At 56.0% G+C, this 19320-nt stretch overlaps 1 protein-coding gene across 4 annotated transcripts in view; it reads right to left on the reverse strand.

Annotated features, from left to right (window-relative positions):
* Positions 1-16197, reverse strand: part of Zmiz1 (zinc finger MIZ-type containing 1) — a 204935-nt gene extending 188738 nt beyond the window's left edge. For 3 of the 4 annotated variants that reach the window (XM_006991625.4, XM_006991626.4, XM_006991624.4), the window contains exon 1: positions 15933-16197. The gene's annotated coding sequence lies outside the window, so the exon portion shown is untranslated. Of the gene's footprint in view, positions 1-15435; positions 15565-15932 lie in introns of those variants that run through there. The other variant, XM_042284585.2, reaches the window with a different exon arrangement.
* Positions 16198-19320: the final 3123 nt, after the last annotated feature.

Genomic DNA, 19320 nt, shown 5'->3' on the forward strand with positions numbered 1-19320 from the left:
GACTCAATGCCCCACCATGGAGGGAGAGCACAGGGCTTGTGCAGATCAGGAAGCTGAAAGGTAGCAGGAGGGGGCAGCTGGTCAGCAGACCCTGGAGAGAGCTTCTTCCAGGTTCCAGTGCTGCCCCAGGGGTAACAGACACAGCGGGCAACAGCAGGGAGAAAAGACCTATCTGTAGATGTCTGCTGGTCCCCTCCGTCAGAGACAGAGGAAGCAGTACTCACTAATCCCAGCACTCGGGAGGCAGAGGCAGGCAGATCTCTTGAGTTCTAGGCCAGCCTGGTCTTCAGAGGGAGTCCCAGGAAAGCCAGGGCTACACAGAGAAACCCTGTCTCAAAAAACCAACCAACCAACCAACCAACCAAAAAATAGGATTGCTTGCTCCTTCCTTCCTTCCACCCATCCTTCCTTTCTCAGTCTCTCCCTTGCCTCCTTCCCCTTCCATTTGTGCTGGAGTGGAACTCGGAGCCTCCGATCTGCTAGGTAAGCATTCTACTACTCAGCTACATTCACCACAGCACCTGGGCTACCAGCCTGTGACTGCCTGCCACGGACAGTTCCACTGATTGTGACTAGGCTCCGGAGAACTCAGGCAGCTTGCCTCAGCCTCCTCAGCCTCACCCCCACTCCCCCTATTTTACAGATTAACAAGCTCAGCTGCAGAGGATGTGAAACCTTTTCCTCCAGGTCCTACTGGTCCCAGGCCTGGGGGGGCGGAGGGAAGCTGGTCTACCCCTAAAGGCCTAAAGGAGGCAGCGTGCATGTGGGTAGTCCAAGTCTGCTACCTACTTAGCCAGGTGGCAGGTATGCATGGCAGCGGGACCTGGGCGAGGCTGCTTGACTCTCGGCCTGGCTTCGTTGTCATGTGTGGACAGGGCTGAGCTCAGATGCACCTGCCTGCGCTGCAGGGCTGCGGAGGAGGCAGCAGCCAGGCTGCAGCTGGAGCTTGGCTGACTCGAGGCTCTGAGCAATGAGGCAGAGAGAGAGAGGAAACAGAAAGAACACGCTGCCCACCTACTGCTGTGGGCAGGGAGCATCCTCTGAGGCTATCCAGGACACGTTAGACCTCAGAGGGCAGGGCAGGGTCCCCATAGCATGACACCAGAAGGCAAAGCCGCCAGTCTCCAGCAAAATCAAGAGCCACCCTGACCCACACTGGCTTAGGCCACCCTCAGGGTGAGGGAAAGTGACCCAGGGCCTGTGCTGGCTCAGACCAGAGTCAGCTGGCCTGGTTTGCCGACAACCCTTCCATCCACCTCGTGCTCTACCCTCTGCCACCCCAGCCCTGGGGACTTCCCTCTTTGTGCCTCTGCACTAGTCACAGGAATCCTGATGCTGTCAAGGGCAGTCAGCCTACAGAGACTTGGGTCTAGACACTGAATGGAGTACCTCATTAGGGAAAAATGATGAGCAAAGTAGGGAAACTGAGGCCTGAAGAAGGCAAAGGGGCTGTTTGTCACATAGGGAGATGGATTTGGTAAGTTAAGGCAGCGAGCCAGGCATCCCCATGTCTCCATCTTCCTGAAGGATAAACTGAGGCTTAGAGACAGGAAAAGTTTCTGCCCTAGGCAACTTGGGAGTTAGGAAGAACTCCAGGACAGTCATCCTGGGCCCATCTCATGGAACCAAGACAGAGCTGCCTTCTCTGACCCCAACCTCAAGTTCAGGAAGTTGCAACACTTCCTTGTTTCCATAGTAACCAGCTACTGCTCCAGGAATACACTGAAATGTTTTTGTTACCTCCTCTGTGCCGGCCCTGGGCCAACCTGTGAGGACATGGGCGGAAAGAGGGGGTGTGAAGGGAGGTACAGTCCCAGCCCCAGCCTAGGATGGTGGTAAGCAACTAAGAAAGAGAGCAGCGGGGTGGAGAGGCGGAATCTTCAGAAGAGAGCTCCCCAGCATCCGATACTATCCCCTGGAAGGAGAGCTCGGCAGGGCAGCTCTTGAACTGGCTTCTTAGGGATGAACAGGAGTTCATTCATCACCAGACTGAGTGACGAGGCTAGAGAAAATATCGAGGCTCAGGGCTTGAGGTAACTGCATATTAGAAAACCATGGTGTGCCGTGTAAGCCTGGTGGCTCAGCTGCTTGGAGGCTGAGACAGGAGGATGGTAATTACCAGGCCCACCTGTACTGTAAAGTAAGTTCAAGGTCAGCTTGGGCAACTTAGTGAGATCTTGTCTCCAAATAAGAAAATAGTAGGGATTAGGATGTAGCTTAATACACAAAACTCTGGGTTTGACCTCCAACCCCGAATAATTCACACGTCACGGTCCGTGTCTATAGTCTCAGCACTTGGAAGGTAGCAGCTGGAGGATCAGAAATTCAAGGTCATACTCAGCTACGTAGTGAGTTCCAGGCCAGAAACCAGTCTCAAAAAGTCGGGGAGGGGACTTCGGTGGTGGAGTGCTTGCCTAGCGTGGGGGAGGCCCCGGGTTCAATCCTTGATACTACAGGAGAAAAGGGGAAAGAAGGAGGGGAGACTGGAATAGGGGGGAACTGGTACTCAGTACAGAAAGCAGAGGGGATGGAGGGTGGGACACTGGCTGACAAGGAAGACAGAGACCAAACGCTGGTGCCCATGACACTCCCCACACTCCCAAGGGTTTAAGGGGCACAGCGACAGAGGAGGTACTGTCACAGGGGAGGTGACAGCCCTGAAGGGTTCCAGATACCACTCTTCCCTGGGAAGAGCACTGGGGACTGGACACAGGCCATGGCTAGCTCTCAGGCCAGTGAGAACCACGCCCCTTAGGAAGCAGGGTTGGCCCGAGTGATGAAGACACCTTAAGAAGCACCCAGAGACTGCTGCTCCGCCTGTGGTCCGCTCATCCTGCGTACACTCGGACCAGCAGGAATGAGGCCAGCCTCAGAGAGTGGAGGATGGAGGCAAAGGGATGACGGGGAGCCAGCCGGCTAGGGTAGGAGCGCTCAGAATCTTGCTAGCTCTCCCCCTCTCTGGGCCTCACTTCCCTAACTGGAAAGTAGGGACAGAAGGGTGAGGTGGACAGGGTCCCTCGCTCCCTCCTAATGCCCACCCACCCTCTAGCCATCTTTGGATCTGTGGGTTCTGGGAGAGGTCGTGTCCACTGACAGTGTAGCAACAAGTCCAAACTGTGGTCTAGGACAAGGCCACATTTTGTGGCCAGATAGGCCAGACACGTGGGCAAGGAGTCTCACAGGGCAACAGTTTCTGGGGCCCTGACTATTCCAAGTGACAGCTGGCAAAAATAAGACAGCCCCGTATGGACTGAGAAGTATCTTGTTATAGGATGGTGGCCATGAGCAGACTATGACCAAGGGACCAGCAGCCCTCCAGAGACCACAGTGAATAAATACCTAGATGCTTGCCCCAGGCCCTACAGCTCTGGAGAGCAGAGTCAAATACGTAGGTGCATGCCCTAGGCCCTACAGCTCCGGGGAGCAGAGGCAGAGGCACAGGACCTTGCCTCTGTGGGCCAACGCAGAAGTCCCAAGCAAAGTAGCAGCACTACTGTTAACAGCCACAGAGGGCCCTGTCCCCGGGCCTCACTCACTCCAGGGGAGAGCTTTTGTAGGAACAGTGCAAGAACCAACCACATGCTACTTGGTTGGGATACCTAGGTTCCCGTCCCAGCTCATCTAGCGACCTGTCTCTCGGGGTTTAGACTCAAGTGGCTAAATGAGGGTTTGGCCTGGTCTGGGCTGTTATTATTGATGTATGTGGTAATAATACTCTATGCTGTGTGACACAGCGACACCGCACAGCACCTGACAAGGGCAGGGCCTCACATTTAATGTTCCCAACAGCCACAAGGGATGCCACAGCAGGAAGCGATGTCAAAAATTCTGATTCCAAACCCAGTGCTTCTTGCAGAGAGCTCTCCTGGGCTTTGGAGCCTGAGAGTGCTTGGGTAGGATACGCCTGGACGGTCGGCTGTGGAGGTGGGAGACAAGCTGGGTTGAACCAAGGGTCCGTGGGAGGCGGGCTCTTCTCACGTGCATACTGCTGCCACCTCCCTGGACAGGGCTCCACCTCTAGTGCTGAATGAGTATGACAGGAAGGGCCCAAAAGACAAAACCCCCGGGGCTCCAGCACAGGATCCTGCTGGATCAGCAAATGCCGGCCACTTTCTTCCTGCTCTGTCCCTGCAGTCTGCCGTCCTCGTCGTAGTCGTCGCCGCCGCCCACCCCCCCCCCCACCAGCCACTTCCACATCCCACAACCTGAGTGCATTACTTCCCCAACCTGCCTGATGTCTTCCAGCTGCACAGATGCAAAGAGAATAGGAAGGCCCAGTGCACTGGCTAGTTTTATTTCAACTTGATACAAGCTGGAGCCATCTGGGAATCTCCACGGAGAAAATGGCTCCATAAGAGTAACTTGTCAGCCTGGTGGTGGTGGTGGTGGTGGTGGCGGCGGCGGCGGCGGCGGCGGCGGCGGCGGCGGCGGCGCACACCTTTAATCCCAGCACTCGGGAGGCAGAGGCAGGCGGATCTCTGTGTGTTTGAGGCCAGCCTGAGCTACAGAGTTCCAGGAAAGGCACCAAAACTACACAGAAAAATGCTGTCTCGAAAAACCCAAAACAAAACAAAAAAAGAGTAACTTGTAGGCAAGTCCGTGGTGCCTTTTCTTAGTTAGTGACTGATGTGAGAGGGGCCCAGCCCACTGTGGGTGGGGTCATCTCTGGGCTGGTGGTCCTGGATGCTCTAATTAGGAAAGCAGGCCATGAAGAGCCAGCTAGTACACAGCATTCCTCCATCAGCTCCTGCCTCCAGGTGGCTGCATGGAGTTCTCATCCTGATTTTCCTGGATGGTGGATTACAATCTCTAAAATGAAATAAACCCTTTCTTCTCCAAGTTCCTTTGGTCATGGTGGGTTTTTGTTGTTGTTGTTGTTGTTGTTGTTGTTGTTGTTGTTGTTTGCTTGTTTGTTGTTTTATTTTTTTTCTCTGTGTAGCCTTGGCTGTCCTGGAACTCACTCTGTAGACCAGGCTGACTTTGAATTCAGAAATCTGCCTGCCTCTGCCTCCTGAAAGCTGGGATTAAAGGTACGTGCTACCACCCACCCATCTGATCAAGGTGTTTTATCACAACAATAGAAATCCTAACTAAGAAAGTCAGAGCCAGAAGAAGAAGGAGGAGGAGGAGGAGGAGGAGGAGGAGGAGGAGGAGGAAGAGAAGAAGAAGAAGAAGAAGAAGAAGAAGAAGAAGAAGAAGAAGAAGAAGAAGAAGAAGAAGAAGAAGAAGAAGAAGAAACGAAAAATGAAACTTGAAGCCAAAAGAAAGCCATCTCCTCCAGGGAGTCCACTCTACTTACTCCTGCCTTAGACTCAGCCAGGGAGGACTCAGGTGATACAATTGTGCTGTGTAGAGGGGGGGGGGGTGTGGGGGTGTGAGTCCTGGATTCTTCACAGTTCTGGGATGAGAACTGGGCCTCAGGAGCCCTTCTAAACTCCACAGAACATGGAACTTTCCAGATAGAACTGCTGGGGAGTAAGGAGCAGCCCACTCCTGGAGGGGCACAAGGCCACACATGACACTGTGAGGATGTCACATACAGGGTGTAAATCTGTATGACAGGCATCAGAGGATGCAGCGCCCAGAGTAGCCGGATGACTTGGGATCCCAAATTCCTAGGAATACCGGAAATAAAGATGTGTGGAGTCTGTGGGGTCAGGCAAAGGGGGCTCTATCCAAGACAGCAAACCCAAGAATTCTGAGGCCTGAAAGGATACGAACCCTCCAAGCAGGCCCACTCCTCCTGCATAAAGGGACCAGCCAGGCTGACAAGGAATGACAGAAAATTGAAGTCAGCTCAGGTGGGTTCTTCGAGGGCACTGAAGCCCCGCCCCCCTTCAGCAGGAGGTCAGCGGAGGAGCTCATAGCCCCAAGCCCAACATCAAAACAAAACTAAAATACACCCCTGAACTTTCAGGTCTTCTCCCAGGAGCTGAGGCACAAGGAGGCGCTGAGGCTTCAGTGGCCCACACTCGATGAGTAGGGAGACGACGGACGGCCAATGAACACGCTCCTCCTCTCCCTGCCAGCCATCCAGTCCACTCCCCAAAGTCAGGAAAGTCACATGAAGACTGTGAGCCAGGAAAATGATGTGTTACCCACAGTGGCAGATTGGGGGTCACAACCCTCCTCAAGGGCCTACCCAAACTGCCTCTCTGCATGCAAAGCCTGCCTCCAGAAAAGGCCACCTCACAGTATGAGGGCAGCCAGCTCTTCTGAGGCCTGTGTGTCCACCTGAGCAGTGTCGGGGCTCCCAACCCCAAGGAAGAGATGACCCACATCAGCTCTGACCTGGTCTGCTGCCTTCCTAGAGGTGCACGGGGGCGGGGGGGGGGGGGCGGGCTTCTCCCCACCTAATCCCGAAAGAGCTAAGGACTGAATCCAGAGACAGTAAGCTACAACAGGAAGTAGGACCATTTCCCAGGGACATCAGGGACCCCACAAGGCCATATCCATGACTGTTCACCCTCCATCTCCCGGGACCACCCAACACCCGGGCCAGGTCATCTGCCTCAGGAGACTCTATTGCTAGGGACCTTAGCCAAGTCCCTTCTCTTCCTTTCAGCCTGTCTTCTCACCAGTAAAATGTCAAGCTGGGTGAGACAACAAAGCTGTCTGAAAGACAACAAAGAGAGAGGTCATACACTAGGCCAGAATGTGGCCAGGAGGGCCTTCAAGACACGGCCAGCTATTCATCTCATGGCCAGGGACACCAGCTTTGTGGGCCAGGGCAACCTTCTGATACTGCTTCCAGGGAGTCCACACTGAAGCAAGCTGTGGGCTATCTCTCCAGAAGATGGGGAATACCAGAATGAGGCCAAGTGCTCTTTCCTGTCAGAGTTCCTAGTAAACTAGGCTGAGGGTTTCCCAGGAGTGGAGGGGTGGGGGTTGTGATACCCCAACAACCAGCATCAGGATGCTATGATATCATCCCTGTTCATAATTGGTGGGTAAGAAAACTGAAGCTCGGTCGGGGGCGGCAGGGTGTGTGTGTGTGTGTGTGTGTCTATGATTAGCCAAAGGTCCCATTCTCTGTCCTCCTTCACAGCTGCCCTCCACAGAGCTGAGCAGGTATTGAGGCCTGGTCCACCCTGAGTCTTATCACATGGACAGAGGCCAAAAGGGGAGTTTTTGGTATCTCCTGCCTCAGTTTGCAGAAGGGAAAACAAAGCTCTCAGACAGGAAGCCAGATGACTGAGAACATTGGGGGGATGGGGGTGGGGGGGATAACCAGCCTTCTTGGTGGGTGGAGTTAAAATGCCCTCGAATTATTACCAGTAGCCTCTATGGGAGGACAGGCTCCCATCTCACGCTTCAGAAGGCCCTAGTTGGTCCTCAGTCAGTTTGACCTTGAGCCGTCAGTGCACTGGAGGTAAGGCTTTGGGAGGACACTCATGACAGTGACTAAGACTACCATTCTTTAAGTACTTGCCACATGCCAGGCACTGAGCACTCTTCTGGCTTCTTAACCTATGGGGAGGGCAGTGTGTTAGTGATTGTTAGAGCATGAATAACTCTTTTACAGATGTGGAGGCCAAGGTCAGAGATGTCACACATAAAAGGTGGAGTTGAGAGCTGACTCCAGGCAGCCAGAGAAAAACCTTGAGACAGGGCTGGGGAGATAGACATCTCAGTCCCTGAAGCTCTTGCCATGCAAATATGAAGAAGACCTAGTTCAGTCTCCAGTGCCCATGTCAAAAGTCAAGAGTCGTGGTGCTCTTACAGTCCCAGGGCTTGAGGGCAGAGACAAGAAGGTCCCCGAGGCTGACTGGTCGGCCAGCTTAGCCTAATCAGCTAAGGTCCCAGTGAGAAACCCTGTCTCAAAATACAAGATGGCTGTCCTGAGGAGCAATACCTGAGGTTGGCTTCACACACACAGACACACACACACACACACACACACCAACACACAGACCATACCCACACAGACACAGACCATACATACATACAGACACACACAGACTCAGACAAACACACACACAGACCACACCTACACAGACACAGACCATACATACATACAGACACACACAGACTCAGACAAACACACACACACCAACACACAGACACATACACACACACCAACACACAGACCACACCTACACAGACACAGACCATACATACAGACACACACAGACTCAAGACACACACATACACACAGACACACACACTCAGACACACATACATAAAGACACACACATACACACAGACACACACAGACACACTCAGACACACATACATACAGACACTGACAGACACATAGACACACACAGACACACAAACACAGGCAGGCACACACAAATTCAGACATGCACATACACACAGACACAGAGACACACACAAACACACAGAGAGGGGTGGCAGCAGAGATTTGGGGGGGGGGCTTCAGTAAATGATTTCACGTCTGCGAACAGTAGCAACCTCAGTGACACACTGAGCCTCTGCACCTGGACCAGCCCCTCCACGGCTTCCTTGCTGTGACACCCCGCTGTGGGAAAGCCATCTCCTTTGACCTGGGGCCTGTCCCCTTGGGCTTTCCCCATCTGCCATCCAGAAGGGCAAACATAGGGAAGGACTCCTTGGACTTCCAAACACCAAGAGAAAAAAGTCAAGACTCTTTCTGGAAAGCTCCTGGCTCTGCCTGTCGCTTGGCCCTGCTGCTTGCTGGCCGTTGGACCAGTGTTCTGAGCTTCTCAACAGTCCCAGCTGAGGTCAAGGTCCACCCAGAGAGCAGGGTGGGAGATTGGGCAGGAGCCTTGGGGACAGGGCAAGGTCCAGACAATTGCATCCTGAGCCGGGTCCCTTTTTCCTCTAGCAGCTGTCACCTGGACCCAACACAGGTGACTGTGAGGGTGGAGCAAGCAGGTTCCAACTCTGCTTCCTTATCCACGGAGGCAAGGGCAGCAGACAAGCAAGCCATCAGCCACCTGAAGTCAGCATGAAATGCGTGGGAGTGAGGGCTCTGGAGGGAGGGAGAGGAAGCCTTGGCTGGTGAGAGCTTGGACCCTCTCAAGAGGAACTCGGTTTGACTTCTCACACATCAGCATTGCACTCAACCTGGAAACACACACGCATGGATATACACACATGCATACACACACATGCATACACTCAAGCTTGCGTACTGCAAGAGGTTCAGAGGCTATCCCTAAAATGAAGTCAGAGGCCACCCTACTCTCCCTCAGCTGGGCTCCTGAGCTAGGTTACAAACAGCCTTTATTGAGGTAAAGACCAGCTAAAAAGAGCTAGGGCTGGCCCACTGTAAATGTCTAGCAAGCTTATGAACGGACAGGGTCCAGGTTCTGGTCCTGGTGCAGCTCCATGCACTGCCAACCTTCAATGGGGCTAATCACTGCTTTCTAAGGTTCTGGTTCCTGGGCTAGAAAAGGACAGGCAGCCCCCTAATTCTATAGGCTTGGGAGTTTAAAGTCCAGAGAAGTGGATTCTGAGGTAGAAGGAAGGGGACTTCTGGGCATTTCTTCCTGTGGTCCAGAGCTAAGACTATAGGATGAGCTTCTGAATCTAAGGTGAGCCTCCAGGCAGAGAAGGGGCTCTGCAGGCCAGAGGAATCCCTTCTTGTGTGCAGTTTCCACTCAAGCTAGACACCAAAAAAGAAGTCTGGACAAGGAGCCATTGAAAGCACACAAGAGTTACATTCTGACACTGTTTCCCCGTCAGCGGCCTGGCCATGTCCTGGTGGGTATAGAATTGGCAGGGATGTGGGAAAGACTGATGGGCAAAAAAGGATCAAACTACCTCATATTTGAGGACATGGGAGGAAGACAGGCAGAGATGAGCATGTGTGCTTGAGGAGAGGAAAGCGGCACGGGTGGTCACCAAAAGGGAGCAAGGCCCCCCAAACCCTGTTTCTGGGGGCAGGTGTCTCAGGAAGGTTCCTAGCCCCTGGGAATTCCAAACCTGTCCTGAAGCTCCCGAGAACAAGCCACTCCAGTTATTGAAGCCCTCTGCCATTCCCTGTCATTCTTCAGCCTCAGTTTCCCCACAAGTTCTGACAAGGATTTGAGCTAGGAGATCTAGGAGAGACATTATCTGTTCCGGCAGTTTGGGATACAGACATGCTATATAGATCCCCCACCCCCACCCCACCCAAGAGACCTGGAAAGGTGGCCTCTATCCCCAACCGGCTGTGGAGGGTTAGGGCTGGGCAGAGCAGAGTCTCCATAACGTCTGTCCTCAACAGCCTGCCACCGCCAAAAACCTTGAAGTGGTTACAATTACAGCCAGGCTAACAGGATTAGGGGAGCGTTGAAATCTAAGAAATCTAATTAGCTCAGGCACCCCGGCCTCCCCCAGCACAATCCTGTAGTAACCCTGGCAGCTGGGGCTAATGGGAGGGGCAGGCTCCTGGCCCTCAGGGCTACAGTCATTACCTGCACAGGTGTGCCTGGCCAGGCCAGGGCAGACTTCTGGGGAGGTGCTATCTCAGCCTGCCCAGTAACCCACTGCCCATGACCCCACCAGCCAAAGTCTTGTCAAAGGGTGGCACTCAACTAGGCTCCAGATGACGAGGTGCAAAGGGGGTTGGTGCCCATGGCGAGGAAAGAACCCAGGGGCCCCATTGGGCGGCCACCCTACACAGTGTAGGGGACTGACTCAGCCAGAGGAGGGGCAGTTTGAGTCATGCTCCTGCTCTGTGTCTATAGAAACCATAGCAGCTCGGGGACAATCTTGCTTCCTCCTCCAGGGCCGGGCAGAGCTGAGGCTGCTGCACACATACGCCTAGGCAGGCAGCATGTGAGGTTCATGCAAGCTCTAGATGGGTGAGAGAAGGAGGGAGGGAGGGAGGGAGGGAGGGAGGGAGGGAGAGAGAGAGAGAGAGAGAGAGAGAGAGAGAGAGAGAGAGAGAGAGAAGGAGGAAGAGACAGCTGCTGGGGGTGTGTATTGCCAGATGCAGGGAGGACCACCTGCGACCCTTCTGGAAACAACTGCTCCACTCCTGGGATCCACACAGGATTCTGTGCCACAAGCCAGCATAGTTGGGTCTATTGCTCGATGTGCTGTGATGTAGGGGTCTGTAAGGCCTGGGGCTGAGTCCTGGCTTAGCCACAGCCTCTCGGCCTCTCTCGGAGCTTTAGTTTTCTTCTCTGCTAAATGGAAGTAATTCCAGATAGCAGCTGACACTGTTGTTAATGGGATCCAACAAATTTGAAAAGTGATTCTAGACAGACCGCGCCAGGCAAAGGGAAGGGGCTATGGCCACACCCTTTCTCACGTGCACATGGCAGGCAGCCAGAGACTGGTGGATAATTATTTATTTGGACTGGTCTTTCTGCCCTTGCTGGACAAAAGCTCCTAAAGAGCGTCTTGCCTAGTTCTGGGATCCACTGGCCACTGTCTTCACTCTGTAGACTATCATTAAACACATGAAGAGTCAGTTCTGGGTCCCTGACCTGACTCCTCCCTTCATATACCACCCTTCCCAGGTCATGCCCAATTCAAGGAAAGAAAGTGCCAGGAGGCAGGCCTAGAGCCAGCAGAAGAGAAGAACCCCTTGGGCAGACCCTCCCCTGAACTTCTGTCCTATCAGGAAGGCTGGAAACAGTCATGGGGAGAGTGCTCCCCACCACCATGCACATGGATCACTAAAGCCTGGGTACAAGATTTAGACCTCATGATCATTAAGGAAATGGTTGAGAGAGGCCCCAGCACCTTAAGTCTCAAGTCGGGATCAATCACCTGCTGTGGCTTTCCAGGAAGCATGCAACTCACAGCTGCCAGTGAGTAGAGGCTTGCTGCCCAGAAGTGGTGAGCACCCCGTCACAGGAGGCATGCAAGCCAAGGCTGAACAGTCAGCCGTTAGGGAGGTAAGTAAGTAAGGCTGAGGGAGCCACTTCTGGAAACTGTTTCCAGCATCCCTTACCCTGAATCTGGCCCTTTTGTTATCTATCCAACCTAGCCTTCAGGCTGAAGACTCAAATGGTTGGATCCTCCCGGCAACCATGTGGGATGACAGGAGTTCTGCGCTTGAACTCATTTTACAAATCTGGAGACTGAGGCTCGGCAGAGTCCACATCCCGGCCCACACGGCCAGCAGCTACAGCCTCCTGATACCTTTTTCTCTGCCCCTGCTCGCGTCTGCGGTAGGACTGCCGGGTGTTGCCTCCCGAGGGAGAGCCTAACCTCAGACTCATGGCTGGAACTTCCAGGCCAGGCTCCATGCACCCAGGCAGGCTGCCACAACCCCAGCCTCAGGGTCTGTTCAGGACAAAGATTCCCCCCAGAGAGGGCCTGGGTGGAGGCCACAGTGTCCTGCTGAGAGGATCCAGCAGTCACTAGGAGAAACTGCAGCCGAAGGGTCAGGGTCAGGGGTAATTAGGGCAGCGGCCTTTGTTGTCTACACAAAACCCAAGGAATCTCATAAAGACGAAACAGAGGCGGGGGCCTGACAAGGACCCACAGGAGCAGTTATGAATGAAAATGTATGGGACCCAGCCACTGTCCAGCAGGCCCCACACCCTGGTTTCATGCCACCGTGTCCACAGTCGCTTCCCAAAATTAACTTGCTGCTGCACAGGTTTCTTACAACATTTTACCCCAAGACTTTGGGTAAAAAAAAAAAAACCCTCCATAGACCTGGAACTGGAGCTAGGTATCCAAGCTTCCTACACAGGCCCTCGTGTACCCAGACTCTGAGGACACATATAACCTCTAAAGTGCCTTCCTTCCTTATCCACCCCCACCAGTCAGAGGTGGGGGGGGGGGGCAGGGGGAGGTTGGCTCTTCTCAGCTGGGTCCTTCCTTCCATCTTCTGGTAGGAGTGAACCTGTGGACAACTGTGCCATGTTGGGTCATCTGAACAGGGGCCAGGGATGAAAAGGTAGGGTTGCTATGGCTGAGGAAGTATTACATGAACACACACACACACACACACACACACACACACACACACACACACACACACACGAGGTGGGGATCAGGGAGGAGGGTTGGAGCCAAACCCCAGCTTCTAAGTCTCTATTTGCCCCTGGATTCCACACACACACCCGCCTCCCCCCCCCCACTTTTCCTTAGGAGGAAAAAAAGAACATTTTGTCCCCACAATGAAGCCAGCAGCCGTTTCTGCACAGACAAGGCTATTTATTCAAAGTTTTTTCGTAAGTCCAGTCCCCTCTGTGAGCCTGGGAGCAGTACTCAGAAAGTCTTACAACCGCAGCTCAAGTCCTGGAAAGTCTATAGCTCCTCCCCCAGCCTCAGTTACCAAGTTCTCAAGTCTAAACTTCTGATTCATAGGAGAAAACTAGGTCTCCTAACCGTGTGACTTAGGGCCAGTGATGCTTCTGTCTTTTGGGGGAAAAACAGAACAACCAAAATCATAAAACCCAGAGGAAAACACCATCTCCCTCTAAAGGCACTCCTAGCCCCAAAGCCGCACGCGCTCCTAGGCAGATAGGGCTTTCAATGTGCCTTTTGTTTGATGCTGGTGTTTCGACATCCTCTTCTTCAAGAGGGAAAGGTCAGCACAAGGCTCCCGGGGGTGTTCACAAACCCTCTGCCTCGGCTCAGCGGCCAGAGGTCCCAAGCAAGGGGCCAGGAATTCCCCCTGCTTTGGACCTCTTCAAAAACCAGCCCGGATAAGAAAAGGCCATGGGTTTGCTTCCTCATCTAAACTTCCCAAATAGCTCACAGGCAACTCTTCCACACTCTAGTCACTGAACAAGCACAGGGAGGCAGGTCAGAATTCACCAGCAGCCAAGTCGCCTGTTTCTCCAGCCCCAGCCACCATCCCTTTATCTGTACCTTCAAAAAAACAATAAGCAAAACCAGGCACCTCTGGGAACAGCCTCTGGCCTCCTGCCCTGCCCTGTGTAACCAGCCTGTCCTCACACCCACGAGGGAGGGAGGAGACTGCACTAGTTAACCCTCTGGTCTACCAGGCCCAGTTCCCAGGTTGCAGCAGAGGCAAACTGTTGCTCAAGAAAACCCTTCAGAAAACCATTGGCACCAGGAGGCAGCTGGAGCCAATGGCTCTCTTCTATGTAGCTAGCGCCAAGGCAGGGGCTTCCACAGGCGCAGCCCACTGACCGCCCTTTCAAATCCCGGGGGTTGGTCTCCACTGTTCATGCCCAGGGCTGTCCACCCACGGGGCTCCAAATGTCCCTGGCAGTGCAGAGAGGAGGGAAAGGCTGGCCGAGCGGTGCACTCACCCCGCCAGCCCAGCCGCCAGCCAGCTTCTTGGAGATCTCAGAGAGAACATTTGTTTGGGCTGCCAAGTTAAATCTTCCTCCCTCATGTCAGGGCATTGGAAAAGCAGTCAGGGGAAAGGGGAAGGGGGAGAGCGGGGGAAGGAGCCGCGGGAAGGAGGGCGGGAGAGAGCGAGCAAGCAATCCAGGCGGGCAGGCTCCCAGTCCCAGTTACTCTTAGCACTGCGAGCCCAAGGAGCTGCAGCTCCCGGGGCAGACGTCTCCCGGGCTCCCGGCATCGAAGCAGGGATCGAGCCGCCTGGCCTCCCGGTCGGTGCCGGATACCAAGCTCCCTGAGCCCGGGTTATGGGAAAGGCCCTAGCCCAGCCCGGGGCTGGAGGTACAAGGTGGAACTGTAAAGCAGAGGAGGGAAAAGTTTGCGGCAGGTAGAGGAAAGAGCAGAGTGGCCGCTTCGATCGGCTGTCCCCGGGGGAGGGTGGGGGGCCCAGGCCCGCAGTCCTGGCGCGCTTCAGTCCGCTAGCCCTCCCGCCCGGGTTGTTTACATTCCTGGAGTGTCTTTTAAACCCGGGGCTGTGGCCGGCTCCTGGCCTTCTCCGGCGGCTTCGGGGCAGTCTCCCGTGAAAATCTGCTGGCGCACAATGGCCGGGAGAGGCGGCCGCCCCTCGCCCGCGCCCCCACCGCTCCAGGGCGGGGAGCCTGCCCTCTGCACCGCGCCCTCTCCCCGCCTGGCCAGCTTCCTGGACAGATGTCCCCGGCCAGGGGGCGACGCGCTCCCGCAGCCTGCACCGCGACACCAAGGCCGTGCTCCCCACTGTTTTCTCCCCAGCTTCGACACCAGGAATGTGAAACAAGCTTTCAGAGCTTGCCCCCCACCATCCAGACCCCAGCTTCAGCTCCAGCCCGGCCCCTCAACCTATACCCGGGCCAGCCTACCACTCCCCCGGGGCCACCGCCGCCGGAGACAGAAAGGAAGAAAGAACACGGGGAAATTACTTTCGTATTTGCAACGCGCGCGCGCACACACAGACACATCTTCCCCTTGGGCTCGCCTCCTGGCTGGGGCAGCCCCAGCCAGGCGTTGGCCTGAAAGCCCCTTCGGCTTCCGAAGCCCGAACGGGAAGCCTAGACACACTCCACTCGGCGTGCCCTGCTCCAGCCACGCGCCGCGTTTTCCTGGGCCATTCTCCCCGCAAAACAACTTAACCGCGCCCCCATTTCCCATGTACTAAAGTGTGTTCTCCATAGAAATTCGGAGGCACAACTTAACACCACCAACCTTGGCCACCCTGGAATCCAGCGCCTTCCCGGCGGTTCTCCTACGCACCCAGGAGCACAACTTCACATCTTTCCAAAGGAGGCGAGGGAGACTCAGCCAGTCCTTCCCGGGTCCTTCCCTCCCTCCTCGGAATCCGTTTCCCGGCCGGACCCCGAGTGTTCGGAGCGACGGCTGGAGGTGCGCCGGCAGGAGGCGGGCACCGAGTCCGCGCGCCCACAAACCGCACCGGCGCCCCGCACACCCGACGATTCCCTCCGTCCCCGCGCTCAGTCCGAGCCGCTCTACGCAGCTCGGCGCTCGCTGGTGTCCAGGGCCTCCGCCCCCGGCGGCCAGGGCAGCGCACCGAGCCCGCACGGCTGGCGCCTTTCGCCCGGCCGGAGCTAAGCCTCTAATCGGAAAGCCCTAGTACAGTACCCGGCGCTCGCACCCCGACGATCCGCGGGGAGCGGGAGGAACCCTCAGTGCTAACGGGCGCCTGGCTCTGTCCCCAAACTTACCGGGCGCTGCGAGCACCACTGCCACCGCTGGAGGACGCGCCGCCGCCACCGCCGGGTAGGGCCGGCTGGAGCCGGGAGGAGCGCAGGGAGAGTGCGGAGATCCGCTCGGCTCCGACTCCCGCTCCGGCTCCTAGCCGGCCGGGGCTGGGGTCACTGCGCTGCGCCGGCGCTGCTCGCTTGCTCTGCGGCCGGATCACTGCTCGCCCGCCCGGCCGCTCGCTCTCCCGGGCGCCCGCCGCCGCCGCCGCTCGCTTTTTTAATGTCCACAGACAGTGAAAAGGAACTCGGCGTTAGGGGGTGAGTAAGTGAATCAACTCGCCCGGAGCCGAGCAAGTTGAAGTGTCAGATTACATTGGCTATTCTATTTCCAAAGGGCCCCGCGCCGCCGGCCTCCCGCAAAAGCCGGCACGGAATCACCGCGGGAGCGGAGCGCCGCGCCTCCAGCGCTCAGCTCTGCTTGCCTTGGTTCGCTCTCCATCTGCGCGCTCGCTGCGCTCTCCCTTTCCTTTCCGCCTCTCTACCTCTCCTTTCCCTTCTTTCCCTCCCTTTCTTCCTGTTCCCAGGTCTCTGCTCTCTCGAAGCTTTTCTCTTCCTGACTCTGGTAGGCTCCTCGCTACCCCCACACCCTATGCCGCTGGTTTACTCTCGGTCCCTCCTCTCGCCTCCCTTCGCCGCTCTTTAACACCCCCTCAATCCCGTAAGTTTGGAGTGGGGAGACTAATGTGCCTAGGAAGGGACCGCATTGGTAGGAGCAAAATTACTGCCCGAAGGTGTACCCCGCTTCCTGCTGGTCCCCTGCGGGAGTACACTGGGGCCGCAGGTGCTGTCAGCCAACCGAATTGGGGTGACCGAGTTGCTAACGAGAGGTGTGTAAAGAATCCCCGGAGACTTTGGGATTGTTCCTAAAACCGTGTGGCAGAGAGAGGGTGAGACGACCCTAACCTTCACCACCACTGGTGACGTAGGAGGTTAAAGGGGGCCTCCCTTGACCTCTGAGGAGGAGCAAGGGATGCAGAGCGAACCATATGTCCCCACCCCACTCGAAGTTCAGAGACTCAAGAACGCCCAGGTGCCTTGCTGGGAGCGCCTGGGGCGCCACGAGCCGAGCGCTCTGGCGCTGCAGAGGTGGAAAGAACCCAGCCCAGCTCCCAGCCCAGGGCTGGGAACCAACCACTCCTCTGGTGGCGGAGGGCACTCACGAAGCACAGTTAGGTGCGCCCACTCGCGGGGGTTCCCCTCGCAGACCCGCCCCCGAGAGTATCCAAGTGCGCACTCCCTTTGGCTCATGTCCATTGCCACTCACACAGAAACTCCTACACAAACGGCACACACATTTGCGCCTACCCTCAGCAGAGCACACATACTGCCCCTCCAACACACTTGCACACACACTTTCCATCCTAGATATGCCCGTACACCCGGATTCATACAATTGTACACATTAACCTCGCTGTACACCACCTCCGGTACGCTTTTAAAAAAAACAAAAAACAAAACCACGAGGCATTCCCCCGTGCACTGCATCTCACGCTCACGTACACATACAAACACATGTTCCCCTAACGCTTCCACATCCCTTCCTCAAACCCCCTTCCTGATTAGAGGTACTCCGGTCCTAAGGATAACAAGCGCCTGGGTTGGACACGCGCGCACGCACGCACTCCCCTCCAGGGCAGGCGGGGGAGGCTTGGGACGGAGCCCGCTAGGCAATCCAGGTGTGGCGACTGCTCCGTGCTCCGCGTTTTGCAGGCAGCCGCGGTGTCGGAGGCAAGGCGAGGAAGGGAGCTGGAATAACAAAGGCAAGTTGGGAAGAGCGCAAGGGGGCGCAGCCCCGGCCGGGCCGCGGGGGGAGCCCTGCACTGCCGGGTCGTCGGAGGCTGCTTGGCGGCTAGCCGGGAGAACCGGAGGTGGGGAGGAAAAGTGGGGGGAGAGGGGCGGGGCCGCCGCGTGACGTCAGAGAACAATGACACCGCTGGGGGCGGGCTCGGGCAGGCAGCCCGGGCGGGGGTCCTGCTCGGGGCCTGGGGCGGGCGGAAGAAGTCTTGGCCTCTCCAGGGCCGCAATTTGATTGACGAGGTCCGCATGGGAGCGCAGACGTGCCACGCAGACTCGCGGGTTCCTGAGCCTCTTGGGCGGTGATCGTAGCACACCGCGGGCCAACAGGGGGAGCAGGCGGGAGCGCTCCCCCCCCCGCACCTCAGACCCCCATTTTAGAATATCCTTAGGAGGGCTGGCTGCTCTGACCTCGGCTTGAACTCCTTCAGGGCCAGAGAGATCACTCCTTCCACCACTAAGACAAGGAGGCAAAGTGCGTTTGCTAGCTTTGAATTCATTCTCAAAGCTCTGACGGGTCTGGCAGCGGTGAACTCAGCCTGGAATTCCTGAGAGCAGATTGCGGCTCAGGTCCACAGGGACGTGGGGCAGGGGGTGTCTGGGTGCAGGAAACTACTCCCCCCACCCCCGACAAATTCTGCCTCCTGCTGCCATTGGGTGCCGGATGGAGGTGGGGGTGGGGCGGTGCTCCTCGGCCTCGGTCCTCGGACCTGTCACACAGGATGAACAGTTAGCAACTTGCTCCACTACCCACCCACAGGTGGCAGATGAGTATCCTTGGGGAAAGTGGGTGGCATGAAACCATTTCCAGACCTCTAGGGACACTGGAATGGCCTGGCCCCGGCACATTTCCAAGAAGAACACACACACACACACACACACACACACACACACACACACACACACACACCACAGCCTGTGGGTGGCCAAGGTTGGGAAGGGTAGTCTGAGAAATCCTGGAAAGCTTGACTTGAAAGGTGAGGATTCAGTTTTCTAAATGGAGCCACAGCCATCCTGCCCTCTGACCTTCACAGCATTGGTACACCCAGAAAGACACCTCCATCCCCAGCACCAAAGTCCCTGTCAGACTTGGGATGCAAGAATCCAGCCCCAACCAACACCTGGGCCAGGCCTGTTGGCCTTGATGACCACCTGAGTCATCAAACCTCTCCAAATCCTTCTGTAAGTAAGCAGAGCTAGCCACCTCCAGGAAGTGGAGGAAATGGTGACCTCAGGTGAACATTCATGTTCAAAAGCTCCTGTCCAGAAGGCCCCACTCCCCCCCCTTTTTTTCTTAAAAATTACATTGTATTTATTTATTTGAGGAGAGAGATACACAAGAAGGTCAGAGAACATCTTTTGGGAATCACTTCTCCCCTTGTATCAATGTAGGTCCTTCCAGGGGGTTGATCCTCAGGCTTGGCAGCAGAAGCCTTTCCCAAAGAGGAGCCATCTTGCTGGCTCCCCCACCCCTTATTTCTAGCCAACAAGTTCATCTGGAAACCCGGAAGTAGCTGCAGAGGGCAGAGGAGCCCAGCAAGACAGAGTCAGCCTT

Source organism: Peromyscus maniculatus, chromosome 9 (assembly GCF_049852395.1).
Source record: "Peromyscus maniculatus bairdii isolate BWxNUB_F1_BW_parent chromosome 9, HU_Pman_BW_mat_3.1, whole genome shotgun sequence".
NCBI classification, from domain to species: Eukaryota; Metazoa; Chordata; class Mammalia; order Rodentia; family Cricetidae; genus Peromyscus; species Peromyscus maniculatus.